The sequence below is a fragment of the Triticum aestivum genome, chromosome 5D (assembly GCF_018294505.1).
Source record: "Triticum aestivum cultivar Chinese Spring chromosome 5D, IWGSC CS RefSeq v2.1, whole genome shotgun sequence".
Lineage (NCBI taxonomy): Eukaryota > Viridiplantae > Streptophyta > Magnoliopsida > Poales > Poaceae > Triticum > Triticum aestivum.
The window spans coordinates 434,518,691-434,530,100 of record NC_057808.1 but is presented as its reverse complement, the minus strand read 5'-3'; positions in this window follow the sequence as shown (position 1 = coordinate 434,530,100).

Genomic DNA, 11,410 nt, shown 5'->3' with positions numbered 1-11,410 from the left:
GGGGGGCGCACCAGCCCACCAGGGGCTGGTTCCCCTCCCACTTCAGCCCATGGGGCCCTCCGGGATAGGTGGCCCCACCCGGTGGACCCCCGGGACCCTTCCGGTGGTCCCGGTACAATACCGATAACCCCCGAAACTTTCCCGATGGCCGAAACTGGACTTCCTATATATAATTCTTCACCTCCGGACCATTCCGGAACTCCTCGTGACGTTCGGGATCTCATCCGAGACTCCGAACAACTTTTGGGTTTCCGCATACTAATATCTCTACAACCCTAGCGTCACCGAACCTTAAGTGTGTAGACCCTACGGGTTCGGGAGACATGCAGACATGACCGAGACGCCTCTCCGGTCAATAACCAACAGTGGGATCTGGATACCTATGTTGGCTCCTACATGTTCCACGATGATCTCATCGGATGAACCACGATGTCGAGGATTCAATCAATCCCGTATATAATTCCCTTTGTCAATCGGTACGTTACTTGCCCGAGATTCGATCGTCGGTATCCCAATACCTTGTTCAATCTCGTTACCGGCAAGTCACTTTACTCGTACCGTAATGCATGATCCCGTGACCAACCACTTGGTCACTTTGAGCTCATTATGATGATGCATTACCGAGTGGCCCCAGAGATACCTCTTCGTCATACGGAGTGACAAATCCCAGTCTCGATCTGTGCCAACCCAACAGACACTTTCGGAGATACCCGTAGTGCACCTTTATAGTCACCCAGTTACGTTGTGACGTTTGGTACACCCAAAGCACTCCTACGGCATCCGGGAGTTGCACGATCTCATGGTCTAAGGAAATGATACTTGACAATTGGAAAAGCTCTAGCAAATGAACTACACGATCTTTGTGCTATGCTTAGGATTGGGTCTTGCCCATCACATCATTCTCCTAATGATGTGATCCCGTTATCAATGACATCCAATGTCCATAGTCAGGAAACCATGACTATCTGTTGATCAACGAGCTAGTCAACTAGAGGCTCACTAGGGACATGTTGTGGTCTATGTGTTCACACATGTATTACGATTTCCGGATAACACAATTATAGCATGAACAATAGACAATTATCATGAACAAGGAAATATAATAATAACCATTTTATTATTGCCTCTAGGGCATATTTCCAACAGTCTCCCACTTGCACTAGAGTCAATAATCTAGTTACATTGTGATGAATCGAACACCCATAGAGTTCTGGTGTTGATCATGTTTTTCTCTAGGGAGAGGTTTAGTCAACGGATCTGCTACATTCAGGTCCGTATGTAGTTTACAAATATCTATGTCTCCATTTTGAACACTTTCACGAATGGAGTTGAAGCGAGGCTTGATATGTCTGGTCTTCCTGTGAAACCTGGGCTCCTTGGCAAGGGTAATAGCTCCAGTGTTGTCACAGAAGAGAGTCATCGGGCCCGACGCATTGGGAATCACCCCTAGGTCGGTAATGAACTCCTTTATCCAGACTGCTTCCTGTGCTGCCTCTGAGGCCGCCATGTACTCCGCTTCACATGTAGATCCCGCCACGACGCTTTGCTTGCAACTGCACCAGCTTACTGCCCCTCCATTCAAAATATATACGTATCCGGTTTGTGACTTAGAGTCATCCAGATCTGTGTCGAAGCTAGCGTCGACATAACCCTTTACGACGAGCTCTTCGTCACCTCCATATACGAGAAACATATCCTTAGTCCTTTTCAGGTACTTCAGGATATTCTTGACCGCTGTCCAGTGTTCCTTGCCGGGATTACTTTGGTACCTTCCTACCAAACTTACGGCAAGGTTTACATCAGGTCTGGTACACAGCATGGCATACATAATAGACCCTATGGCCGAGGCATATGGGATGACACTCATCTTTTCTCTATCTTCTGCCGTGGTCGGGCATTGAGCCGTGCTCAATTGCACACCTTGCAATACAGGCAAGAACCCCTTCTTGGACTGATCCATATTGAACTTCTTCAATATCTTGTCAAGGTACGTACTCTGTGAAAGACCAATGAGGCGTCTTGATCTATCTCTATAGATCTTGATGCCTAATATATAAGCAGCTTCTCCAAGGTCCTTCATTGAAAAACACTTATTCAAATAGGCCTTTATACTTTCCAAGAATTCTATGTCATTTCCCATCAATAGTATGACATCCACATATAATATGAGAAATGCTACATAGCTCCCACTCACTTTCTTGTAAACACAGGCTTCTCCATAAGTCTGTGTAAACCCAAACGCTTTGATCATCTAATCAAATCGAATGTTCCAACTCCGAGATGCTTGCACCAGCCCATAGATGGAGCGCTGGAGCTTGCATACCTTGTTATCATTCTTAGGATCGACAAAACCTTCCGGCTGCATCACATACAATTCTTCCTTAAGAAAGCCGTTAAGGAATGCTGTTTTGACGTCCATTTGCCATATCTCATAATCATACAATCCGGCAATTGCTAACATGATTCAGACGGACTTCAGCTTCGCTACGGGTGAGAAAGTCTCATCGTAGTCAACCCCTTGAACTTGTCGATAACCCTTAGCGAAAAGTCGAGCCTTATAGATGGTTACATTACCATCCGCGTCCGTCTTCTTCTTAAAGATCCATTTATTTTCTATGGCTCGCCGATCATCGGGCAAGTCAGTCAAAGTCCATACTTCGTTTTCATACATGGATCCTATCTCGGATTGCATGGCTTCAAGCCATTTGTTGGAATCCGGGCCCGCCATCGCTTCTTCATAGTTCGAAGGTTCACCGTTGTCTAACAACATGATTTCCAGGACAGGGTTGCCATACCACTCTGGTGTGGAACGTGTTCTTGTGGACCTACGAAGTTCAGTAGTAACTTGATCTGAAGCTTCATGATCATCATCATTAGCTTCCTCCCCAGTCGGTGCAGGCACCACAGGCACATCTTCCCGCGCTGCGCTACTTTCCGGTTCGGAAGGGGTGACTATCACCTCATCAAGTTCCACTTTCCTCCCACTTACTTCCTTCGAGAGAAACTCTTTCTCCAGAAAGGACCCGTTCTTGGCAACAAAGATCTTGCCTTCGGATCTGAGGTAGAAGGTATACCCAATGGTTTCCTTAGGGTATCCTATGAAGACGCATTTCTCCGACTTGGGTTCGAGCTTTTCAGGTTGAAGTTTCTTGACATAAGCATCGCATCCCCAAACTTTTAGAAACGACAGCTTAGGTTTCTTCCCAAACCATAATTCATACGGTGTCATCTCAACGGATTTCGACGGAGCCCTATTTAAAGTGAATGCGGTAGTCTCTAAAGCATAGCCCCAAAATGAGAGCGGTAGATCGGTAAGAGACATCATAGGTCGCACCATATCCAATAGAGTGCGATTACGATGTTCAGACACACCATTTCGCCGAGGTGTTCCAGGCGGCGTGAGTTGTGAAACTATTCCACATTTCCTTAAGTGTGTACCAAATTCGTGACTTAAATATTCTCACCCACGATCTGATCGTAAGAACTTTATCTTTCGGTCACGTTGATTCTCAACCTCACTCTGAAATTCCTTGAACTTTTCAAAGGTCTCAGACTTGTGTTTCATTAGGTAGACATACCCATATCTAGTCAAGTCATCAGTGAGAGTGAGAACATAACGATAGCCACCGCGAGCCTCAACACTCATTGGACCGCACACATTAGTATGTATGATTTCCAATAAGTTGGTTGCTCGCTCCATTGTTCCGGAGAACGGAGTCTTGGTCATCTTACCCATGAGGCATGGTTCGCACGTGTCAAATGATTCGTAATCAAGAGACTCCAAAAGTCCATCTGCATGGAGCTTCTTCATGCGTTTGACACCAATGTGACCAAGGCGGCAGTGCCATAAGTATGTGGGACTATCGTTATCAACTTTACATCTTTTGGTATTCACACTATGAATATGTGTAACATCACGTTCGAGATTCATTAAGAATAAACCATTGACCAGCGGGGCATGACCATAAAACATATCTCTCATATAAATAGAACAACCATTATTCTCGGATTTAAATGAGTAGCCATCTCGCATTAAACGAGATCCTGATACAATGTTCATGCTCAAAGCTGGCACTAAATAACAATTATTGAGGTTTAAAACTAATCCCGTAGGTAAATGTAGAGGTAGCGTGCCGACGGCGATCACATCGACCTTGGAACCATTCCCGACGCGCATCGTCACCTCGTCCTTCGCCAGTCTCCGTTTATTCCGCAGCTCCTGTTTTGAGTTACAAATATGAGGAACCGCACCGGTATCAAATACCCAGGAGCTACTACGAGTACTGGTAAGGTACACATCAATTACATGTATATCACATATACCTTTGGTGTTGCCGGCCTTCTTGTCCGCTAAGTATTTGGGGCAGTTCCGCTTCCAGTGACCACTTCCCTTGCAATAAAAGCACTCAGTCTCAGGCTTGGGTCCATTCTTTGGCTTCTTCCCGGCAACTGGCTTACCGGGCGCGGCAACTCCCTTGCCGTATTTCTTGAAGTTCTTCTTACCCTTGCCTTTCTTGAACTTAGTGGTTTTATTCACCATCAACACTTGATGTTCCTTTTTGATCTCCACCTCCGCTGATTTTAGCATTGAATATACCTCAGGGATGGTCTTTTCCATCCCCTGCATATTGAAGTTCATCACAAAGCTCTTGTAGCTTGGTGGAAGCGACTGAAGGATTCTGTCAATGACCGCGCCATCCGGGAGATTAACTCCCAGCGTAGTCAAGCGGTTGTGCAACCCAGACATTTTGAGTATGTGCTCACTGACAGAACTGTTTCCGTCCATTTTACAACTGAAGAACTTGTCGGAGACTTCATATCTCTCGACCCGGGCATGAGCTTGGAAAACCATTTTCAGCTCTTCGAACATCTCATATGCTCTGTGTTGCTCAAAACGCTTTTGGAGCCCCGGTTCTAAGCTGTAAAGCATGCCGCACTGAACAGGGAGTAATCATCAGCACGTGATTGCCAAGCGTTCATAACGTCTTGGTTCTCAGGGATGGGTGCTTCACCTAGCGGTGCTTCTAGGACATAATCTTTCTTGGCAGCTATGAGGATGATCCTCAGGTTCCGGACCCAGTCCGTATAGTTGCTGCCATCATCTTTCAGTTTGGTTTTCTCTAGGAACGCGTTGAAGTTGAGGGCAACGTGGGCCATTTGTTCTACAAGACATATTGTAGAGATTTTAGACTAAGTTCATGATAATTAAGTTCATCTAATCAAATTATTCAATGAACTCCCACTCAGATAGACATCCCTCCAGTCATCTAAGTGAAACATGATCCGAGTTAACTAGGCCGTGTTCGATCATCACGTGAGACGGACTAGTCAAGATCGGTGAACATCTTCATGTTGATCGTATCTTCTATACGACTCATGCTCGACCTTTCGGTCTTCCGTGTTCTGAGGCCATGTCTGTACATGCTAGGCTCGTCAAGTCAACCTAAGTGTATTGCGTGTGTTCCGAGGCCATGCCTGTACATGCTAGGCTCGTCAACACCCATTGTATGCGGACGTTAGAATCTATCACACCCGATCATCACGTGGTGCTTCAAAACAACGAACCTTCGCAACGGTGCACAGTTAGGGGGAACACTTTCTTGAAATTATTATAAGGGATCATCTTACTTACTACCGTCGTTCTAAGCAAATAAGATGTAAAACATGATAAACATCACATGCAATCAAATAGTGACATGATATGGCCAATATCATTTTGCTCCTTTGATCTCCATCTTTGGGGCGCCATGATCATCTTCGTCACCGGCATGACACCATGATCTCCATCATCATGATCTCCATCATCGTGTCTTCATGAAGTTGTCACGCCAACGATTACTTCTACTTCTATGGCTAACGTGTTTAGCAATAAAGTAAAGTAATTTACATGGCGTTATTCAATGACACGCAGGTCATACAAAAAATAAAGACAACTCCTATGGCTCCTGATGGTTGTCATACTCATCGACATGCAAGTCGTGATTCCTATTACAAGAACATGATCAATCTCATACATCACATATATCTCATTCATCACATCCTTTTGGCCATATCACATCACAAGGCACATGCTGCAAAAACAAGTTAGACGTCCTCTAATAGTTGTTGCAAGTTTTACGTGGCTTCTATAGGTTTCTAGCAAGAACGTTTCTTACCTACGTAAAACCACAATGTGATATGCCAATTTCTATTTACCCTTCATAAGGACCCTTTTCATCGAATCCGTTCCGACTAAAGTGGGAGAGACAGACACCCGCTAGCCACCTTATGCAACTAGTGCATGTCAGTCGGTGGAACCTGTCTCACGTAAGCGTACATGTAAGGTCGGTCCGGGCCGCTTCATCCCACAATACCGCCGAAACAAGATAAGACTAGTAGTGGCAAGAAAAATTGACAACATCTACGCCCACAACTGCTTTGTGTTCTACTCGTGCATAGTAACTACGCATAACCTGGCTCTGATACCACTATTGGGGATCGTTGCAGAATTTTAAAATTTTCTACGCATCACCAAGATCCATCTATGGAGTGTACTAGCAACGAGAGGGAAGGAGTGCATCTACATACCCTTGTAGATCGCGAGCGGAAGCGTTCAAGTGAACGGGGTTGATGGAGTCGTACTCGTCGTGATCCAAATCACCGATGACCGAGCGCCGAACGGACGGCACCTCCGCGTTCAACACACGTACGGAGCAGCGACGTCTCCTCCTTCTTGATCCAGCAAGGGGGAAGGAGAGGTTGATGGAGATCCAGCAGCACGACGGCGTGGTGGTGGAAGTAGCGGGGATCCCGGCAGGGCTTCGCCAAGCGCAAGCGGGAGGGAGAGGTGTCACGGGAGGGAGAGGTGTCACGGGAGGGAGAGGGAGGCGCCAGGGGCTAGGGTACTGCTGCCCTCCCTCCCCCCCACTATATATAGGCCCCCTGGGGGGGCGCCGGCCCTGGGATCCCATCTACATGGGGGGGGGGCGGCGGCCAAGGGGGGAAACTTGCCCCCCAAGCCAGGTGGGGCGCCCCCACCCCCAGGGTTTCCAACCCTAGGCGCAGGGGGAGGCCCATGGGGGGGCGCACCAGCCCACCAAGGGCTGGTTCCCCTCCCACTTCAGCCCATGGGGCCCTCCGGGATAGGTGGCCCCACCCGGTGGACCCCCGGGACCCTTCCGGTGGTCCCGGTACAATACCGATAACCCCCGAAACTTTCCCGGTGGCCGAAATTGGACTTCCTATATATAATTCTTCACCTCCGGACCATTCCGGAACTCCTCGTGACGTCCGGGATCTCATCCGGGACTCCGAACAACTTTCGGGTTTCCGCATACTAATATCTCTACAACCCTAGCGTCACCGAACCTTAAGTGTGTAGACCCTACGGGTTCGGGAGACATGCAGACATGACCGAGACGCCTCTCCGGTCAATAACCAACAGCGGGATCTAGATACCCATGTTGGATCCTACATGTTCCACGATGATCTCATCGGATGAACCACGATGTCGAGGATTCAATCAATCCCGTATACAATTCCCTTTGTCAATCGGTACGTTACTTGCCCGAGATTCGATCGTCGGTATCCCAATACCTTGTTCAATCTCGTTACCGGCAAGTCACTTTACTCGTACCGTAATGCATGATCCCGTGACCAACCACTTGGTCACTTTGAGCTCATTATGATGATGCATTACCGAGTGGGCCCAGAGATACCTTTCCGTCATACGGAGTGACAAATCCCAGTCTCGATCCGTGCCAACCCAACAGACACTTTCGGAGATACCCGTAGTGCACCTTTATAGTCACCCAGTTACGTTGTGACGTTTGGTACACCCAAAGCACTCCTACGACATCCGGGAGTTGCACGATCTCATGGTCTAAGGAAATGATACTTGACAATTGGAAAAGCTCTAGCAAACGAACTACACGATCTTTGTGCTATGCTTAGGATTGGGTCTTGCCCATCACATCATTCTCCTAATGATGTGATCCCGTTATCAATGACATCCAATGTCCATAGTCAGGAAACCATGACTATTTGTTGATCAACGAGCTAGTCAACTAGAGGCTCACTAGGGACATGTTGTGGTCTATGTGTTCACACATGTATTACGATTTCCGGATAACACAATTATAGCATGAACAATAGACAATTATCATGAACAAGGAAATATAATAATAACCATTTTATTATTGCCTCTAGGGCATGTTTCCAACACGCAGCAGCTCTGGCCTATGGGGTTCTGCGGCCTGCATTGCGGCCTTAGTGTGGGGTTCTTCACACCTAGAGTTGTAGATCAGAAGTGTTGATCCGGTTCTAAGACAGTCCGTAGAAATTATTATTTGTCAAATGGTTGAATCTAGCGCCTGCTGGGATAAGTTAGCAATCCGACCGTGATGGAAGTCTACTTTTCATCCCCCAACTCTTCAGGAAGTCTAGATTTTATCCCTCAACTCATAAACCAGTCAACTTGCACCCCCAATTCTTAAAACCAGACAAGTTTAGTCCCCTGTCTTGGCTGAACCGGTATCGCTGCTGACTCAGAGCGTTGTTGACCGGTCTTCATCCACGTGGCGGTATTTCTCTCCCCTTTCTTCTTCCTTCTCACATTAGCTGACTGAGGCATTTCATCAAACAAGTGGCATGCACTGCCGCATGTCGTCCATGGCCGAGCAGCGAGCAGTGGCATCTTCTCCTGCCGGTGCTCCCGTGCCTCACAATCTCCCACAAGTGCGTCTTCGATGGCTTCCCCAACGGTGCACACCCAGGCCTCGTCGTCCGCACACGCGCCCACGTACCCGAGGAGGAGCGCCATGCCTAGAGCTCCACATCATATTCGTACACCCACCGGCCAGAGGAGATGGCGCACTCGTCCACATCCCGAGCTCAACCATCGATGCTTCGACGGCGGCGCCGGTCTCCTGGTCATCGTTACCAATACGGTGGGTGGCAGGAGGCGGAGTTACGGTCAGCAGTTCAGCGGCTTCACTACCACTTCCCTTGGTCGTGACCGTGACGGCGGTATGATGAACAACACGAGCATCACCAGCACGAACGAACTGAAGCTTTGGCTTCAAAAGCTCATGCTAACAGACTGACAGTAACTGTGCCCCATGATACGTCTCCAACGTATCTATAATTTTGATTGTTCCATGCTATTATATTATCTGTTTTGGAATTTTTATATGCATTAATATGCTATTTTATATTATTTTTGGGACTAACTTATTAACCTAGAGCCCAGTGCCAGTTTTTGTTTTTTTCCTTGTTTTTGAGTTTCGTAGAAAAGGAATATCAAACGGAGTCCAAACGGAATGAAACTTTACGATGATTTTTCTTGGACCAGAAGACACCCAGGGGACTTGGAGTCCAAGTCAGCAGAGCCGCGAGGTGGCCACAAGGGTGGAGGGTGCGCCCAGGGGGGTAGGGCGTGCCCCCTACCTTGTGGGCCCCTCGCAGCCCCCCTGACCTACTTCTTCCGCCTATATATTCTCAAATATTCCAAAAACCCTAGAGGGGGCATCAAAACCACTTTTCCACCGCCGCAACCTTCTATATCCGTGAGATCCCATCTGGAGGCCTTTTCTGGTACTCTGCTGGAGGGGGATTCAACCACGGAGGGCTTCTACAGCAACACCATTGCCCTTCCGATGAAGCGTGAGTAGTTTACCACAGACCTACGGGTCCATAGCTAGTAGCTAGATGGCTTCTTCTCTCTCTTTGATTCTCAATACCATGTTCTCCTTGATGTTCTTGGAGATCTATCCGATGTAATCTTCTTTTGCGGTGTGTTTGTCGAGATCCGATGAATTGTGGATTTATGATCAGCTTATCTATGAATATTATTTGAATCTTCTCTGAATTCTTATATGCATGATTTGATACCTTAGTAATTCTCTTCGAACTATCGGTTTGGTTTGGCCAACTAGCTTGGTTTTTCTTGCAATGGTAGAAGTGCTTTGATTTGGGTTCAATCTTGTGCTGTCCTCACCAAGTGACAAAGTAGGGGTAGCGAGACACGTATTGTATTGTATTGTTGCCATCGAGGATAAAAAGATGGGGTTTTCATCATATTGCTTGAGTTAATTCCTCTATATCATGTCATCTTACTTAAGGCGTTACTCTGTTCTTCATGAACTTAATACTTGATACGTCCATTTTGTATCATGCTTTTATATCGATATTTATTGCATTATGGGCTGTTATTACACGTTATATCACAATACTTATGCCTTTTCTCTCTTATTTTATAAGGTTTACATGAAGAGGGAGAATGCCGGCAGCTGAAATTCTGGACTGGAGAAGGAGCAAATATTAGAGACCTATTTTGCACAAATCCAAAAGTTCTGAAACTTCACGGAGATCAGTTTTGGAATATATAAAAAATATTGGGCCAAGAAAGCACCACAGGGGAGCCACCAGTCAGCCACGAGGGTGGAGGGCGCGCCCCCCCTACCTCGTGGCCCCCCTGGAAGGCCTCCAATTCCCATCTTTTGCTATATGGTGTCTTTTGCCCTGGAAAAAATCAGAGAGATGTTTTCGGGATGAAGCGCCACCGTCTCGAGGCGGAACCTGGGCAGGACCAATCTAGGGCTCCGGCGGAGCTGTTCTGCCGGGGAAATATCCCTCCAGGAGGGGAAAATCACCGCCATCATCATCACCATCGATCGTCTCGTCGAGAGGGGGTCAATCTCCATCAACATCTTCACCAGCACCATCTCCTCTCAAACCCTAGTTCATCTCTTGTATCCGATCTTTGTCTCAAAACCTCAGATTTTGGTACCTGTGGGTTGCTAGTAGTGTTGATTACTCCTTGTAGTTGATGCTAGTTGGTTTATTCGGTGGAAGATCATATGTTCAGATCCTTAATGCTTATTAATACTCCTCTGATTATGAACATGAATATATGCTTTGTGAGTAGTTACGTTTGTTCCTGAGGACATGGGAGAAGTCTTGTTATAAGTAATCATGTGAATTTGATATTCGTTCGATATTTTGATGAGATGTATGTTGTCTCTCCTCTAGTGGTGTTATGTGAACTTCGACCACATGACACTTCACCATGATTTGGGCCTAGGGGAAGGCATTGGGAAGTAATAAGTAGATGATGGGTTGCTAGAGTGACAGAAGCTTAAACCCTAGTTTATGCGTTGCTTCGTAAGGGGCTGATTTGGATCCATATGTTTCATGCTATGGTTAGGTTTACCTTAATTCTTCTTTCGTAGTTGCGGATGCTTGCGAGAGGGGTTAATCATAAGTGGGAGGCTTGTCCAAGTAAGGACAGCACCCAAGCACCGGTCCACCCACATATCAAATTATCAAAGTAACGACGCGAATCATATGAGCATGATGAAAACTAGCTTGACAATAATTCCCATGTGTCCTCGGGAGTACTTTGCTTTATATAAGAGTTTGTCCAGGCTTG